Below are 18,125 nucleotides of genomic sequence, written 5' to 3' on the forward strand. Positions count from 1 at the left end.
GCCGGTTGGTACATGACTATGACGAACTCAGCGACTATAGGTACAACAGACAAATAAGAGACAGGTGAACGTCGAACTTTCAACCAACGTTTATTACTACTGCAAGAAACAACGCACGCGATCAAACAACGCCCCCCCCCCCCCCCCCAGTACCCAGTTGATAACACATCCTTAAGCCAAACCGTACACCCTTATCAATAAACATTTTTTGTTGGTGCGAAAGCGACGCAGTGGGCGTGCTGACACATTTGTCACCCAACTTACCCATCTGATAAGACTCCACCACCTGCCTGTGATGGCGATCTGCTGAGTCGCACAAGATCTTTGTCGAACCAAACAAAGGCGAACACCCACAATCCCCGATATGCATAGCCAGCTGCGAATCCTGCGCAAGGCTCGCTACTTTATTCTTATGCTCCCGAAAACGTTCATTTATACAACGGCCCGTATCACCTATGTAAGCTCTTCCACAGGAGAGAGGGAACGAGTACACCACACCCGTGCGGCTCGGTATATGCTTATCCCGATGTTCCATCCGACAGCCAACCTCGCTGGCGCGGCCACTCACAAGAGCAGGCAATGAGGACAACTTGCCTTTCACACTAAAAACAACATTCATATACCGGGGTTTTCTCCTACCTATTTAACCGTGAACGTAGGGAATGCTCACCGTAGGACGCGAAGAACCAAACATCTCAAACTCCCTTGGTCCCCACTTCTGCAGCATTCTTCGGAGAACTCCCCTCATGAAGCTGCCAGGGTACCCAGCTTTCTACAAACGAACCAATTGCTCACGAAAGCAAGCATCAACCCGGTGCGGACAAGACCGATCCAACGCACTTCTTAGCAAAGAAGCCACGACACCCTAAGTTAGCTTTTTTATCACTTTAGGTGAAACGCCCTGTACAGCCTTGCCGAGGTTGGTATGCGACACGGACGGGGAAAGAAATTTGGTGGCAATCATAAGGCCGAAGCTCAAAAGGGCCGAAAAATCAAAACATCGAATAATCATACGGCCGAAAACCAAAAGTCCGAAAAATAAGGAGCTCCAAGGGGATGTCGCCGAAATAAATCATTTAAAAATAAAACTTTGAAGAATAATTCACGTAGAAATTTACTTTTTCAAAATAACTTATGTTGTGAAAATAAACTGTCTGTATCCACGGCGGCAAAATCAAAGCGTAGAAATAAACTTCACGGCTGACGCGGACGGAACGAAGTAACCCGCCGAAGGGATCGGTTAGAGCTAGTTCGTTATGACGTGCCCCCGACTGATGCAGGCGGAAGAAAGTAGCCCGCGGCAGGAACACGTGGTTAGTTCGTTTGACATGCGGCCGACTGATGCAGGCGGAAGGAAGTAGCTTGCGGTAGGAAGAGGTTAGGGTCAGATCGTTATTACAAATGAATGCGGAGTGGCAGGTCCCCGTAGCTGCGACCAACCTCTCCGCGTATTTTAACTCTACATATCCCCCCTCCCGACTGATGCAGGCGGACAGAAGTCGTCTGCGGTGAATAGGTTAGGGTTAGTTCGTTTGACATGCGGCCGACTGATGCAGGCGGAAGGGATAGGTTAGGGTTAGTTCATTATGACATGCCCCCGACTGATGCAGGCGGAAGGAAGTAGCCCGCGGCAGGAACACGTAGTTAGTTTGTTATGACATGCGGCCGACTGATGCATGCGGAAGGGATAGGTTAGGGTTAGTTCGTCATGACATGCGGTCGACTGATGCAGATGGAGGGGATAGGTCGGGTTAGTTTCTTATGACATGCGGCCGAGAGATGCAGGTGGGGAGGGATAGGTTAGGTTTAGTTCGCTATGACATGTCCCCGACTGATGCAGATGGAAGGAAGTAGCCCGCGGCAGGAACACGTGGTTAGTTCGTTATGACATGCGGCTGACTGATGCAGGCGGAAGGGATAGGTCAGGGTTACTTCGTTATGACATGCGGCCGACTGATGCAGGTGGAGGGAATAGGTCAGGGTTTTTTCGTTATGACATGCGGCTGACTGATGCAGGCGGAAGGGATAGGTCATGCTTACTTCATTATGACATGCGGCCGACTGATGCAGGTGGAAGGAATAGGTCAGGGTTAGTTCGCTATGACATATGCGGCCGACTGATGCAGGTGGAAGGAAGTAGCCCGCGGCAGGAACACGTGGTTAGTTCGTTATGACATGCCCCCGACTGATGCAGGCGGAAGGAAGTAGCCCGCGGCAGGAACACGTGGTTAGTTCCTTATGACATGCGGCCGACTAATGCAGGCGGAAGGAAGTAGCCCGCGGCAGAAACACGTGGTTAGTTCGTTATGACATGCGGCCGACTGATGCAGGTGGAAGGGATAGGTTAGGGTTAGTTCGTCATGAGATGCCCCCGACTGATGCAGGCGGAAGGAAGTAGCCCGTGGGAAAAACACGTGGTTAGTTCGTTATGACATGCGGCTGACTGATGCAGGCGAAACGGGTAGGTTAGGATTAGTTGGTTATGATATGCGGCCGACTGATGCAGGTGGAAGGGATATGTCAGGGTTAGTTCGTTATGACATGCGGCTGACTGATGCAGGCGGAAGGGATAGTCAGGGTTACTTCGTTATGACATGCGGCCGACTGATGCAGGTGGAGGGAATAGGTCAGGGTTAGTTCGCTATGACATGCGGCTGACTGATGCAGGTGGAAGGAAGTAGCCCGCGGCAGGAACACGTGGTTTGTTCGTTATGACATGCGGCCGGCTGATGCAGGTGGAAGGGATAGGTTAGGGTTAGTTCGTTATGACATGCCCCCGACTGATGCAGGCGGAAGGAAGTAGCAGCGGCAGGAACACGTGGTTAGTTCGTTAGGACATGCGGCCGACTGATGCAGGTGGAAGGGATAGGTTAGGGTTAGTTCGTTATGAGATGCCCCCGACTGATGCAGGCGGAAGGAAGTAGCCCGCGGCAGGAACACGTGGTTAGTTTGTTATGACATGCGGCCGACTGATGCATGCGGAAGGGATAGGATAGGGTTAGTTCGTTATGACATGCGGTCGACTGATGCAGATGGAGGGGATAGGTCAGGGTTAGTTCCTTATGACATGCGGCCGAGAGATGCAGGTGGAAGGGATAGGTTAGGGTTAGTTCGTTATGACATGTCCCCGACTGATGCAGATGGAAGGAAGTAGCCCGCGGCAGGAACACGTGGTTAGTTCATTATGACATGCGGCCGACTGATGCAGGGGAAGGGATAGGTTAGGGTTAGTTCGTTATGACATGCGGCCGACTGATGCAGGTGGAAGGGATATGTCGGGGTTAGTTCGTTATGACCTGCGGCTGACTGATGCAGGCGGAAGGGATAGGTCAGGGTTACTTCGTTATGACATGCGGCCGACTGATGCAGGTGGAGGGAATAGGTCAGGGTTAGTTCGCTATGACATGCGGCCGACTGATGCAGGTGGAAGGAAGTAGCCCCCGACAGGAACACGTGGTTAGTTCGTTATGACATGCCACCGACTGATGCAGGCGGAAGGAAGCAGCCCGCGGCAGGAACACGTGGTTAGTTCCTTGTGGCATGCGGCCGACTGATGCAGGCGGAAGGGATATGTTATGGGTTAGTTCGTTATGACATGCGGCCGGCTGATGCAGGTGGAAGGGATAGGTTAGGGTTAGTTCGTTATGACATGCCCCCGACTGATGCAGGCAGAAGGAAGTAGCAGCGGCAGGAACACGTGGTTAGTCCGTCAGGACATGCGGCCGACTGATGCAGGTGGAAGGGATAGGTTAGGGTTAGTTGGTTATGAGATGCCCCGACTGATGCAGGCGGAAGGAAGTAGCCCGCGGCAGGAACACGTGGTTAGTTTGTTATGACATGCGGCCGACTGATGCAGGTGGAAGGGATAAGATAGGGTTAGTTCGTTATGAGATGCTCGCGACTGATGCAGGCGGAAGGCAGTAGCCCGCGGCAGGAACACTTGGTTAGTTCGTTATGACATGCGGCGGACTGATGCAGGGGAAGGGATAGTTTAGGGTGAGTTCGTTATGACATGCGGGCCGACTGATGCAGGTGGAAGTGATAGGTTAGGGTTAGTTCGTTACGACATGCGGCCGACATGCAGGCGGAAGGGATAGGTTAGGGTTAGTTCGATATGAGATACCCCCGACTGATGCAGGCGGAAGGAAGTAGCCCGCGGGAGGAATACGTGGTTAGTTCGTTATGACATGCGGCCGACGGATGCAGGCGGAAGGGAGTAGATTAGGGTTAGTTCGTTATGAAATGCTGCCGACTGATACAGGCGAGTTGCTGACACTGGCGTATCCAGGGGTGGGTGGGGTTCTGGGTGTTGAACCCCCCAAACGTTTGGTAGTGCATTTGGGAGAAGGAAACGAGGGGGAAGTCCTCTCTCATGTATAGTCCCTATGGAACCGTTCAGAAAATATTTTTCTGGCTACGCCGCTGGTTGCTCATAATTTACTTTCAAATTTATTGCGGTGATGGTGGTGATGATTTCTGCTTGCTGGTTTATTGGGGTGCCAATGTGCTGACGCATAACCCATAAGGCAGGTTCCGTGATTTCTGCTTTTTAAAAAAATATTTTTATTTAGTACATTAATTCCCAAACCTGCCCTGAACTAGACTTTGTAGCAGCGCTCGGTGTCAAGTTTGAACAAATAAGCCGAAAACAAGACGTAGCGGTCGCTTTATATAGAGCCGAGCTTTCAATCCCCTTTGGAAGACGTCTGCTTCGAACCGTGTTTTGTGTGAGTCCGAGTTTATTGCTTTTCACGCACTTTCAAGAAGATGCGTTATCCAGTGAAGCTCCGTTGCCATTGAGTGGGTTCCGTAATTAATGCACTCCAAGTTCCGATGAAAGCGAAGCATATTTTCGTATTCAACACTGGTTTAAACGGAGTAAACAAACGAAACGATGGGGCACACGCCTAGAGAGAGGACCACGGAAGCAGTGATAGTTTAGACGTATGGGCGAGAAATCCGAACAAGAGCCATATATTTTTCTAGCACCCCTCTAACACCCTTCTCTCAACTATCTGCCAGAAAGGCCAAAAAGCAGGAAAAATCGGCATATGGGTGTCACCTCCCCCCCTTACCGAATTCCAACACTCCCCCAGACGAAAATGCTGCGCAAATTACGGCCTGAAAGTACAGCAGACAGCCTGACGTGTATTTGTGAGCAGTTGAAAGAAAAGCAAAACAATGGCGTCTTCTCCACCAAAATTCAAAACAAAGCACATGACAACGTGCCCGCCCGCTGCGATAATGGAGCTCTCAAACCAACGCTTACGGTACTCAAGCGCGCTGTGAGTGAACGAAGACCGCTGTATGATCGCCCTGGCTGGGCTCCCCCTTGGAAGTGGAATGAAGGAGCGGACATTCAGACGTTGAGTCAAAGCATGCTTGAGAGATTATCGCGAAAAGGGCTGGCACGTTGTCACGTGACATATTTTCAATGGAGGCCGGATTAAAGTACCACGTGAGGGGTGCTTGATTGGAAACCTGTATTCGGGTTTCTAAAGGGACCCTCTACATCCAGAAACACGCGTGCTCTAAACTTTGATATTGAAAGGATTCCACGATTAATCTTTACTTAACAACACGTACAAATTGCTAATGTTGTACTCAGTTCTGTGAAACTGCTCATGTTGCAACGGGGTTGGAAGAACCTCGGAAGAACAATGGAACGTATCTCTACGGTGCCAGACGTGTCGTTCTTATGTTAAACGCGACTATAGCGAGTTACCTTTTTCTTCACGCGTGTCACCAATCAATTCTTAGCAGCTTTGAAAGGCTCCGTCCTTCGGGTAAATGGGTTCGCACTCTAAGCCATAGATTGTGCGCATCTTGGTGTCCTCGTCGTAGCTGTTCAAGAAAATCGTTGTAACAAAATGAACGCTATTTAGTTAACGCCGAATGAAAATTGTGCAGCACAAGCAAAGAGGGAAACGGATCCACTTAGGGAAAAGCTGACGGCTTCCATCCAGCAAAGCGTGCCGATCTGCGACTTCATGCGACGAACCAGAATGAATTTGTCAAGATCCAGGCCTGCTGCGTTATTGGCTAACTGCCCTATGTATAGCTCAACAATAACTTGCCCATTTTCGCCCTTTGAATTACCGCAGTATATCGCTGTATTTTCCCAGACATCGACAAAGCCAACAGTATAAGCTATAGGTGTGAACCCAACTCCAAAAAGAGTATCGGGCTGAAGCCAAAATCCAAACCAAACCTCTTGTGGATCCTACGCGGGCGACCCTGTTTTTTGTCGTTCCGTGTTAGCGCCGCGAAGCAGCTGTGGCTGTGAGCGGCGTATACAGATATGGACAGATGGAGTGAGGACAGCAGGAAGGAGTGGGGACAGGGGGGTTAGTATGCGTCCTGGGTCGACTTCAGGGGGAACTGTGCCGACATTCGTCTGGAAAGTCTTCGGAAAACCCAGGGAAAACCTCAGACAGCACAGCCGGTAGTAGGATTCGGACCCATCACCTCCCAGTCTTCAGCACGACCTTGGCTATAGCACCAACGAGCGGGACCCGCCCGGCCATGCCGCTAGTCCAGGCGACCCTGTGTTAAAGCCCTTGTGTGGAACTCAGTTCCGGTTACACCCGATGGCACATTACGTTCACATAGTTTACAGAACCAAGCTATCCCAAGCAGCACCCCGATGTCGGGCCGACATCGGCCCGATGTACTCCTGCCGACACCCCCGATATCGGCCCAACATACACTTTGCAACACCGCCCAGAGTTGGGCCGATGTCGGGTCAGGACATTGGTCCGATATCATTTGGACATGCCGCCGATGTCATTTGGATATGCTACCGATTTGTGACTGATGTTGCGCCAACATAATTTTGTATTTGTATTCGCAATCGTAACTACAAAGACAACTTTAGACTGGTTATTTGCGAGGAAACAAACTCCACGTGGAGTAGTAAAGATTTTTCTGGCATACTAAAGACCCGTTTCTCCCGTCCTCCTTCCCTGTCTGGTTACCCCCTCTCAACAGACTACATGACTCGGTGTTGCGCAAGCTTACAGTGATGTAACACCCATTTTAGGTGGGTAGAGCGACGGGTTTCGGGTATTATGCACGTAGGGGGGGGGGGGGTCAACGGGGTGACGTATACGTCCAAGGTCCGGGCATGAAACGATGTTGGAACGTTTGCTGCGTCTCCGTCACGGAGAGGTCTGGGCTGGCTAAACCACGGAGCCCGAGGCGCCCACGAAACGGGAGTTCCAGAGGGCTGGTCGACGATCGTCCATGTAGCAATGGAGGTCTTAGATATGGGAGAAGGGCCAGAATTCATGAAACTGGATGGTGCACTGGTCGTGTCTCTGGAGGTTGAAGGATGGCTCTTGTACCATGTTCTGGAACGTCTCATAGCCATGACTGCGTAGAGGGAAAGCATATGAGTGTGTTCAAAATGGAAGAAACACCAAATAAAGAGCTGTGCTTGTGTTACCGCTGAACGCTATACAATAACGACAGCGCTAAAAAGATACTTTAAGTATGTGGCCGAGGCCTCAGCCAGTAGAGGCTTTGGGTCCGCTCAGTGTCTTGACTTTGCTCGTGGGGGGCGAAAGACGGAGGCTCCACGGCGGGTCGTTGCAATCAGACCGAGGGTAAAGGGATCTTACCTACCGGACAGAGAACGTCGTGGTGTTCTTGCAAAAGAGCTGCACAAACACCGTAGTCACTTGTGTCAGCATGAACCAGAAAGGGTTTGTTCAGGTCCCGTAGGTTAGGGACGCTGCAATAGCATCGCGAAGAGTGCAAAATGAATTCTGTTCTTCCATTCCCCAAAGCCGAGGGATAACCTTCAGTCATCAACAACCTCTGGGAAACGTCTAATTTTATTTCTACGTCTAATTCTACGTCTGTTTTAGGTCAGTTTTTTACGCCTATTTCTATTTGTATGTGTACTTCTATCTCCACGTCTATTTTATTTTTACGTCAACGTTAGACGTAGAAATTAGACGTGGAATAGACGAAGCAATAAAATTACACGTCGAAATAGACGTGGGAATAGAAGTTGACTTAGAAATAGAATTAGACGCACAAATAGAAGTAGACGTACAAACAGAAATATACGTAAAAATAAAAATAGACGTAGAAATAGAATTAGACATAGAAATAAAAATAGGCGTAAAATAGACGTAGAATTAGAATTGGACGTTTCCCAGATGTTGTCGAGGACGCAAGTTTATCCCTCGGCTCTGGGGAACGGAAGAACAGAATTCTTTTTCCGCTCTTGGCGATGCTATTGCTAATGCAGCGTCCTGATATCTACTGAAACTGAACAAACCATCTGTAGTTCACACTGACGCAAGTGATTACGGTGTTGGTGCAGCTTTCTTGCAGGAACACCACGACGTCTTCCGTCTGGTAGCTAAGACCCTTTACCCTCGGTCTGAGGGTGACGACCCACCTGCCGTGGAGCCCCCGTCAGCCGCCGGCTCTAAAGCGAAACGCACCGCCTCCAAAATAATGTCGCCACTGGCGCGCGTACGCTAACGATCTCTGATTGGCTGCGCAATATATGTATAAATATTTGGATGCTCATTGGTCTAAAAAACTGGCGTCAGTTTCCGTTGCGCTGATTGGGCGAGAGTCATTTGACTGAGGAGCGAGCATCCGAACGCGCGAACCGCTCAACGGAAGCAGTCGAACGGAGGAGAATCACGAATCACGTCTGTTCGGCCACGCGTGTTCTCTCGGACTGCAACCGTTGTGCACGCAGACGCTAGGGGGTAGTTTGAGGGTTTTGAATGCTTTAGATTTAGATTGTGGCGAACTGCTAATGTGAGAACAGAATGGCACATCCACCTCATCATCACAACAGCGGGAAGACGAACATGTGATGGAATCCCTGCACCTCCAAAGGACGCAGAAATCGTCAGAGAGGAAGTCTGCACTCTTTCCGACGTACTGCAGGTGAACGGTAAGACAAGTTTGATTACTTTTTTGTGACTGAAGGAAGTAATGCAGGTTTATCACGTTAAGTGCATTACGTACAACATTTACGAGTCACTCGGTACGTTAGCGGCGTTTCATTGTGCAGTGCATTGCCGTAACTTGTACGTTTCTGATATGCCGTTAATCAAATTATGTGTGGTTATGCTAGTTGCCCCTCATGCGCGTCGCAGCCGTTCATTCACTGTGATCTACGAACATTTGTGACAAATGCCTTGGTGCTCAAATACGAAATCAAGATCGATTGCCTATCATAGCAGTGATTTCCGTGCAGAGTTACGGATCATCACTATATTTTTTGTTTTGTTTTAGTTCTCCCGCAGCCATCGGCAACAACGACGCACATAGCCCAGCATTGGCTTTTGAAGTACCCTTCGATGCCGAAGTACCGAAAGCTCCAGTGAAGCCTGTTACAAGACGTAAAAAGATATGTACTGTAGCTTTTTCGAGGCAGTTTCCGAGGACAAATAAAGTTGATTTGTCATACAGCATCGCTTTTTGATTGTCTGCTTTGGGACAGCATGATCGTTGCTCTACAGCAAGACAGCAAGCGCCGAAGACAAACGGACGAGGCTGGGGGGATAAGGGGGACGAGAGGAGAGACGAAAAACCCGAGGAGAGAAGGGGAAGGAGGTTGGGAAAGGAGGTCGGTCTGCGCATGCGCACTGGGCCCCAGCTTTTTTCCCGCGCTGGCCAGCGGAGACGCTGTGAGTGGCTCCTGGGCATCACGTGGTTTTGGCGCCCGCCATTTTCCCTGGACCATTGCGTAAACGGCAGCTTCCGGCGGATGCCCCCGTCTTCGATCACCCACGAGCAAAGTCCCAGCACCCAACTGACCTTTGCCGAACTGCCCCTGGGGCTCGTTCCTTGGTCCTCTTCTTCTTCTTCTTCTTCTACCAGTGAGAGAATGGCCGTGAGCCACTAAGGGAGATTGGCCAGGACAAAAGGGGCGTGAGATGTTTGTTTATGTCTGTGCAGTAATGATGGGAACTAAGGCCAAGTCGGATCCAAGTATCTTATGACATATATGACATGTGATGACTAATGCAGGAACTGGATATGCACGTATGTAGGAATATGCGTATGACGACTATGCAGGGCCAAAAGGATGGCTGTATGAATGTGTGTGTACGTGAGAGTGTATGAGTGTAGGAAGGAAGTGATTAGAAGCGGTTGGAGAGCGCGATGTAGGATGCAAGACCCGCTACCACAGCCCTATGACAGAGCGCAGTGTGTGATGCTCCGAGAGACAACACTGACGCCAATGAGAGTGGGGCTCCTAACAAGCGTAAGGGTGTCCAGATATATCTGCGGCGTAATTGGCAAAGCTGAGAGCAGGTTAGCAAGAAGTGTTCAGTTGTTTCATCCTGGCCACAGTGGGAGCAAGCAGGGGACAAAGACCGTCCAGCACGGTGGAGGTAAAAATTTAGCGGCAGCGCCAGGCATCGAGCTCTCGTCACCAAGACTTCTGTCTGCCTTGAGCTGCAGAGGTTAGGGTTCCACGAAAAGACGAGGTGTTCATATGGCGGGCGTGGGGGGGCAGCTCGAGACAGACTTGTGAGCCGTCTGTACCTGGCAACAGAAGTGCGAGCAAGTACTGGGAGGAGAGGAAGAATCTCTCCTGAGAGGGACATTTTAGCGAGGGTGTCAGCGATTTCGTTAAGGGTGAGTCCGCAGTGGCCAGGAATCCACGTGATTATGACGTTGCGAATATGGGGTGGGGCAAGCCGAGCCAAGATGGATACCAATGACTCTGAGGGCGCCCGGAAGCCTGAGGGCGACGCCAAGGCTGAAATGACAGATAGGGAGTCCGACAGCAGGATAACTTGTTCGAAGGCGGGAGGAACCCTCCTAAGGGCAAGGGCCATAGCTAAGAACTCGCTGTCAAAGGGTGGGGTAAAGTCAGGGAGGCGAACCGGAAACTGGGAATCAAGTTGTGGGAAGTACAAGCCAGCTCCAGCGCGCTCCGCAGAAACCGACGCGTCCGTTGCAACAATCAAGTACTGCGCGTAGCGATTTAGGTGGTCCGTTAATGTCCTCTGTAGAGTGGTCAGTGGAAGCCGCTTGGCATCCGCATGAAATATCTCGGAGACTTGAATGAAGGCGGCATCCCGGTGAGGACCAAGTACACATACATCGGCCAAAGAGATCCTGAGTGGCGTGAGGAGCTGTTCGGCGAAAAGCAGCTGTGGTGTGTTCCTACGGTGCCAACGGCGCGTTAGCCAAAGCCGAGTGTCTCTCATCGACTCGTTATTCTCCAACGCAATCGGGTGTTGTCTTTGCGAGAGGTAGCAACAGATAGTAAGAGACCGAAAGCGTTCTTTCAGTGAAGGTAGACGGGCTTCAGAGAGGAGTGCGTCGTTTGCCGTATATTTAGGGAGACCTAAACAGAGCCGCAAGGCCCGCCTCTCTAAGATGTATAGTTTACTCAAGCGCCAGTCAGGCAGAGAAGAAAACAGAACACAGCCGAACTCTAATATAGGTCGGATGTACAGTTTATATATATATACAGGAGGGCAGTCCTGCGCATACCAATGCGAGGGCTGCAGCAACGATGAAGTATGCAGAGAGCTTTCGACGCCTTAGCGCTCAGGTAGTCGATGTGTTGGGACCAGCACAGAGCCTCGTCATACCACACACCCAGGTATTTAAGCTGGCTCACCTGACGGACAGACTGGAGCCCCACCCTTAGATCAATAGAGATGGCCGCATCCAGCGGGAAGACGAGAATAGCAGACTTAGCCACATTGAGCGACAGATGGACAGAGTCTAGCCACGTGGACAAGGTGTTCATATAGGCTTGCAGCTTCGCATACAGCTCTGGCAAAGATGGTGCCGAAGCGAAGAACGCGATGTCGTCGGCATACGTTACAGTGAGGACTTCTGGGTCACAAGGGAGAGAGCTCATGAGAATATTAAACAGTATGGGGGACAGGACCGAGCCCTGGGGGACACCTTTACTCTGGGGGTACGCTGAGGAGACAAATCGGCCGTCTGAACAGGCCGTCTGGTCCTCTTTCTCGCTCCCCTTATTACAACATCATCGTCGTTGCCACACCTTCCCCTGCTCACATGAGTATAGGCAGTGGATGGTTACAAAATGGCCAGTGGCTGGGGGGCCGCGGACGATGCTCACTCAGCCGTCCTTCAACCTCCAGAGACACCGCCAGTGTGTCCTGCGGTTTCATGGATTCTGGCCCTCCTCCTATATATAAGACCTCCATTGCTACATGGACGATCGTCGACCAGCCCTCTGGAACTCCCGTTTCGTGGGCGTCTCGGGCTCCGAGGTTTTGCCAGCCCAGACCCCTCCGTGGCCGCCGTGAACGCCGCCTGCTCTGTGCCATATGCATGGTACCCGAAATCCATCGCTCTACCCACCTAAAATGGTCTTTACATCGCCGTAAGCTTGCGCAGCACCGAGTCAGTCGAGTCCGCCTTGTGGCCACTCTTCGTCGCCCGCGTCCTGGACTCCTGAGTGAGCGCCGTCCGCGCCCCCTAGACCCACCGGACATTTTGTAACCACTCATTGCCTACTCTTAGGTACGGGGGGGGGGGGGGACGTGGCAACGACGATTATGTTGCAATGAGGGGCGCGCGAAAGAGGACGAATGCACGAGCCCCAGGGGCAGTTCGGCAACGGTCAGTTGGGTGCTGGGCACCAAGAAGAAAGCAGCTCGGTTTGCTGCGGTTTGGGTATATTTGAGCCAAGGATTCGGCATTCCAGTTGGCGGACTGAGCAGATTTTATCGTGTGCAGTGTGAGGACGCCTGAACGTTATTAAACCGTTGGTTTATATTCCGACCAGCGCAAAACATGTTACCTACAAGAGGAATGGCATATACCCCATTTTCTTTACAGGACACAAAATGCTTTCTGTGTTTAACACAACAATCTACAAAATGGGAAGAAAACTTGCTTTTTCTCTCTCCTCCGCTTTGTGGGTTTCTGGGTGTAAGGTTGGGTCGGTTGTAATAAATGTTGCTGTGTTTGGGAAATTGGTGTCCGTCTTTGTCTGGCCGTGTCTCTGTACCATGCCGTCCTTATTCGCTGTGGAAGCGGATGGTAGACATCGCGGAGCAGTCTCACTCGGGAACCGTCCGAACGAAAAAGTGCATATGGATGACCGTTTCTGATGTCCATGAATGCACATTGAAATTGAAAGACTGTCACGTATGTCGCGAAACGGACAAGAAAGCGGGTACAGCACAAGGCTCCTCTACAGTCAATACCATTTCCGTACGTCCCATGTCTCTCCATATTCGACAACCTTTCCACCAGGTGTGGCTTTTGCCATCACAACTCTGTGGATTATCGTAGCAAATGGTCGGATGTAACTTTTATCTCGCATAACACCACATTCAGTCATGAGTTTTTGATTTCGCTTGCCAAGGGATACCCAGAAATCCTTGTCTTGGACTGTGGACTTGAGTTTCAAGCTCATCATTTCAAGGATTTCCTCACAGAGAGAGAGTCAATGTACCGAAGCTACAATGCCGTAATGAAGCAAGTTGTGGAGCTCTTCAACAGAGTCCCCAAAGAATTTCTTCAGTCATTTCAGTCACCGAGAGGAGTTTGCCTCTAGATTGTGTTCCTTTGTATCTACAGAGCTACATCCCACTCAGGAACAGGGTTGCCACCTTCAGAGCAACATGCCGTAGACGTTGCTACTCTTGTGGATTGCTCCACGGTGAAAAAACTTGAGCTTGGGCCACAAGAAAGACGGACGACACAGAGAAAACCGTCTCTGTCAACGATTAACTGTTGACAACCACCGTATATTTTTCATGCAGTCAATGTCGTCAACTTAAGACCTGATCAAATGGCCTACAATACAACTGGATCTTTTTAACGATACTTATGCAGGCATGCTCTCCAAACTGCAAACAATTACTGGTATTTTATGGGCAGTACAGAATAAAGTACTGGCATTCTGTATTTTACTGGCGCTTTAGGGGTATGCGAACAGTAAACCGTTGCGCCGTTACCGTCATATCAACCGTTACATCCGGTATACGAACAAGAAGTAAGGAAGCGAGCGCATAAAGGCTGTGCATTCGTATATTCGGGCTGGCTGCCGAGCACTCCCGTACAGCGGACTGAGGGCCGCCATCTTGGCAAGCTCAAAACATTGCCATCCGCGACTGCAGCTGCATATTCTGCATGCGCCTTTGCGTAACATTTTTATCGTGTCATGCCCGCCTGCTGTGGTTATGGATGTACTGCCCGTACTGGCAAGGCACCGGGAACGACACTTCACAAGTAAGTGACTTAGTTTTATAAATATATGTGATTTATTCTTAATACGAGCGGGGCGACAAAACGTAGCCGTTGAAGCATGTGCGCGGCACTTTGTGACTCGTATCTCAAGATCTAAACGTTAAACTTTAAGCAGTACTTTATCTGGATAGAGTCATTGTGATAGTACAGACTTCCTGCAGTTCTCTGGTATGGTCTCAGCACGCAGCAGGTGTTGAAGCGCGCTTGTCAGGTGTGGGATCTACCGCTGAGTTTGGCGATCACGGTATCGCCAATTGCTTGCCTGGATCAGCCTTGTCATCCCTGCCGCAATTCATGGCATAAATGGTTCAATACAGGTTCCCTCACAGCCGCCCGGATCTTTAAAAAAAGTGGGTGGTGAACGTCAGGCGAAAGGACTGGACGCCGTCGAGGACATCAGTGGTCTGCAGCAAACATTTTGAAGACAGCTGCTTCGACAGAACGGGTCAGACCGTTCGTTTGAGACCTGACGCTGTGCCCACCAAGTTAGACTTCCCAGAGCACCTCCAGAAAGTAATAATGCATGCGTCATATCTCATATGTAGAAGCCGGATTTATATGCACTAAAAGCTGGTTGAACACACATGCATGAAAAATTCAATAAACTTGCTCGAAATATGCGCCTCTAGAAATGCACTTGCATGCATTTAAAACATTTAACAAATTCGCTGGGGCAACAGTATGTTACATTATGCAGTGTACAAAAAGCATGCAGAGTTGAAAGTATGAGTTTGCATGAAAATCTGTCCTCTATGAATGATATGCTCCGTAGTTAGAGTTTCAAGCGATGGTTGCTGACTATAGAACCAGTACTGCATGAAGGGTACCTTAAAGCTGCAGCTAGTCCAATATACGAAAACACTCCTGAATTATGCATTCACACGCAGCTAAAAGCCACTCCATATTGCATAGGACAATACTAAGATGGGCAAAAGCATATAGAGAAAAAATTATTGCATGAAAATTTTGCCCAACATAACTCACTTGTGAGATATACTAACACACCAGCCACATGTCTTTTTGGTGCGTTCCAGCATGTTTACTCAGAGACAATAAATAATTTTTCAACCTCGAACGTCTACTCTTTATTCTCCCTGCTTAAGATAACTGACAACTGGCGAATACAAGCATTTTGCAATATCTGCCCGTACATTTTCACACAGAAAGTGCAACCAAGGAGGGTACCCCCAATTAGATGCACTGTGGAGCCGGAGGAAGTCAACGAGGTTGCACAACCAGGGACGTCATCACAACCAACTACACGACCACATGACCCTGCTGCGGACCACAGCTATGTAGTACGAGACAGTCCACGCACACTCAAGCGAAAGGCCAACGTGACACTTGAGGCACTAGAAAGAGTGAAGAAGAAGTTAAAGTGCACACATGAAAAAGCTACAAGACTGCAAAAGAAGGTGCTCACCGTGAAAGGCATAATGCATGACCTTCGGGACAAATCGCATGTGTCAGCACAGTGCAGTGACATGCTCCGTGGCTCGCTCTCCGATGTACAGCTTGATCTCGTGCTGCGTACAATGAAAAATAAGGGAGGGAAAGTAAGCAGGGAAAAGTACCCAGAGACACTTCGCCGCTTTGCACCCACCCTGCAGTTCTATTCAGCCAAGGCGTACGAGTATGTCAGGCGTACTTTGAACCTGGCACTACCACATCAATCAACAATGAGGACATGGTATAGCTCCATCCATGGCAAACCAGGATTTACGCAGGAGGCATTTGATGCTCTTCAAATGTGGATGAGCAGCAGAGGCTTGCGAAGCGTGTCCTGTGTTCCCTCATGCTTGATGTGATGAGTATCAAGAAGCAGTTTCCAGGGCATTCATTCCAAGGCTTTGTAGACCTTGGCACAGGAGTCAACGACGACAGCCAGGAGCCAGCGACGCAAGCTCTTGTGTTCCTCGTGGTTGCACTGGATGGCAGTTGGAAAGTGTCATGTGCATACTTTCTTATCAACAGCCTTAGTGGAGAGGAAAAGGCTAACCAAGTTAGCCTGTGCCTTCAGAAGTTGCACGACACTGGTGTACTCATAGCAACGATTGTCAGTGATGGTCGAGGTTCTAACCTCACGATGTTTCAGGAGCTTGGCGCCAACATGAAAATCTCTAATATCAGACCGTGGTTCCAGCACCCTTCTGATGCTTCTTGGAGGGTCCATGTCATCCTAGACGCTTGCCATATGGGGGATGCCATAAAATGGGGATGTGAGTTTCGACGAAGTCAAACTGGCTACCCCAGTACACTTAATACAGAAAGTTCAATCCGATGATGAGATGATGAAAACACAAAAGGATGATGTCCAGAGACGAACAGAGATGATAATGGAGTTCAACATGTAGGTCAAAAGTTCAAGAGCTGCGCCCAAGTTAGAGTAAAGTGGCGGAATCGCCGGGGGCACACACAGGACACATCACACATTCACCGTGTCATAGGATGTCCATAAGCCCGGTTGCATGCAAAAAGTCTTCAAGTGGCCTTAGCGCCTTGTCGGACGAAGGAGGACCTAACAGTTTCGTGATGTCGAAGGCTCGGGAGTCCACACGAGGGAGGCTTGTCTCTAATGCCCTTCGAGCATCGACGTATTTCTGACACCTGAGAAGGATGTGTTCTACATCCTCTACAACGCCACACTCACTACAGTTCGGAGAGTCTCGCTTTCCGATTTTGAAGAGGAGACGTGCGCTGTACGGTACATTGAGCCGTAGCCTATGTAGGACAGTAGTCGCTTGTCGCGTAAAGGAAGGTGGTACTCGAAAGCGTAACCCTGGGTCGACCTTGTACAGAAGCGAATCCCGAACCGATCCTGTTAACCAGGAGATGTTGCACATTCGTTGTTTGAACTCGTTCAGCATTAGCCCCGCGTCACCCATCCGCTATCCAGCCTTTATACATAGAGATCAGTGACTACAACTATGCGGCGTACTTTGTGGTGTTGCAGGGTTGTTTGCACAAGTTTACACTAGCGTCATAAACGACCCATTTATTGTTCTCTTTTTCCAGATTTCTTAGCACGGATCATCACTCGGTTCGCTACGTCTACCTGCATGATGCTACTTTGGTTGCCACAGGGAATAGGTGAGTAAACACTATAGGCGAGCGGAATGGCGCTAAAGAACATATTTGTGTGGAAACGGTAGCTGTTCCTTGACTCTGAGGCGACACAGGAAAGAAGTATTCGTTTCGCCTCAGACTGCTGGTAGTATTATCCTCTTTCCATTTATATAATCTAGCTTGCGCCTTCTCGTATTATGCTCAATGTGTTTATGTGAAAACGTGGGACTCAATGGAAACATGCTCGGTCGATGTCTGTGAAAAACTTGGCACTTCTCCTCGGGAAGAAAGACGGGGCAATCACGATCTCCCAGTCTGTGTTGCTACTTACTCAGATAACAGGGAAGTCTGCTTGCCAGCTGGTGCCTGACAGACAGAACAAAATAAGTAAAGAAGAAAAGCCTAGCTTCTTCTAACGGCTTTACTTTAACGCCAGAGTTCGAAGCACCCTTATCAAACGACGTGTTGAACGAAGAGCGTTTGTGTGTTTGTATTCTCTCTGCTTTACCTTTGCATTATCTGTTATGTCAGCCTTCTTAGTAACGCCAGATGTATTTACTGGATCCGCTCTACTTTCTCGACACCTGTCATGACAAGGGTGCGTCCTGCGTCGGGTTGCCCCTTTCGAGTCGGCTTCGGAATATTCCCTCGCTGGTGCGCGAAAGTTCAGTGAGCAGAGTATATAGTTATTTTATCGGCACCGCGACGGCTTTGAGAATCACAGTGCGGGACTCGGGAGTCACTTAGCTGGCCAAGACGGACCCTGCAAGGACACATCATGTTTGTGAACGAGGAAAGATCGTGTTGATTAGAATCACTGC

At 49.8% G+C, this 18,125-nt stretch overlaps 1 long non-coding RNA gene across 1 annotated transcript in view; it reads left to right on the forward strand.

Moving 5' to 3' along the window:
- Window positions 1-18,125, forward strand: part of LOC135377613 (uncharacterized) — a 171,293-nt gene that overhangs the window by 19,809 nt on the left and 133,359 nt on the right. Inside the window, exon 2 of the long non-coding RNA XR_010418161.1 lies at window positions 17,254-17,328. This is a non-coding gene — a long non-coding RNA (uncharacterized LOC135377613). The remainder of the gene's footprint in view (window positions 1-17,253; window positions 17,329-18,125) is intronic.

This window comes from Ornithodoros turicata, chromosome 1 (assembly GCF_037126465.1).
Source record: "Ornithodoros turicata isolate Travis chromosome 1, ASM3712646v1, whole genome shotgun sequence".
Lineage (NCBI taxonomy): Eukaryota > Metazoa > Arthropoda > Arachnida > Ixodida > Argasidae > Ornithodoros > Ornithodoros turicata.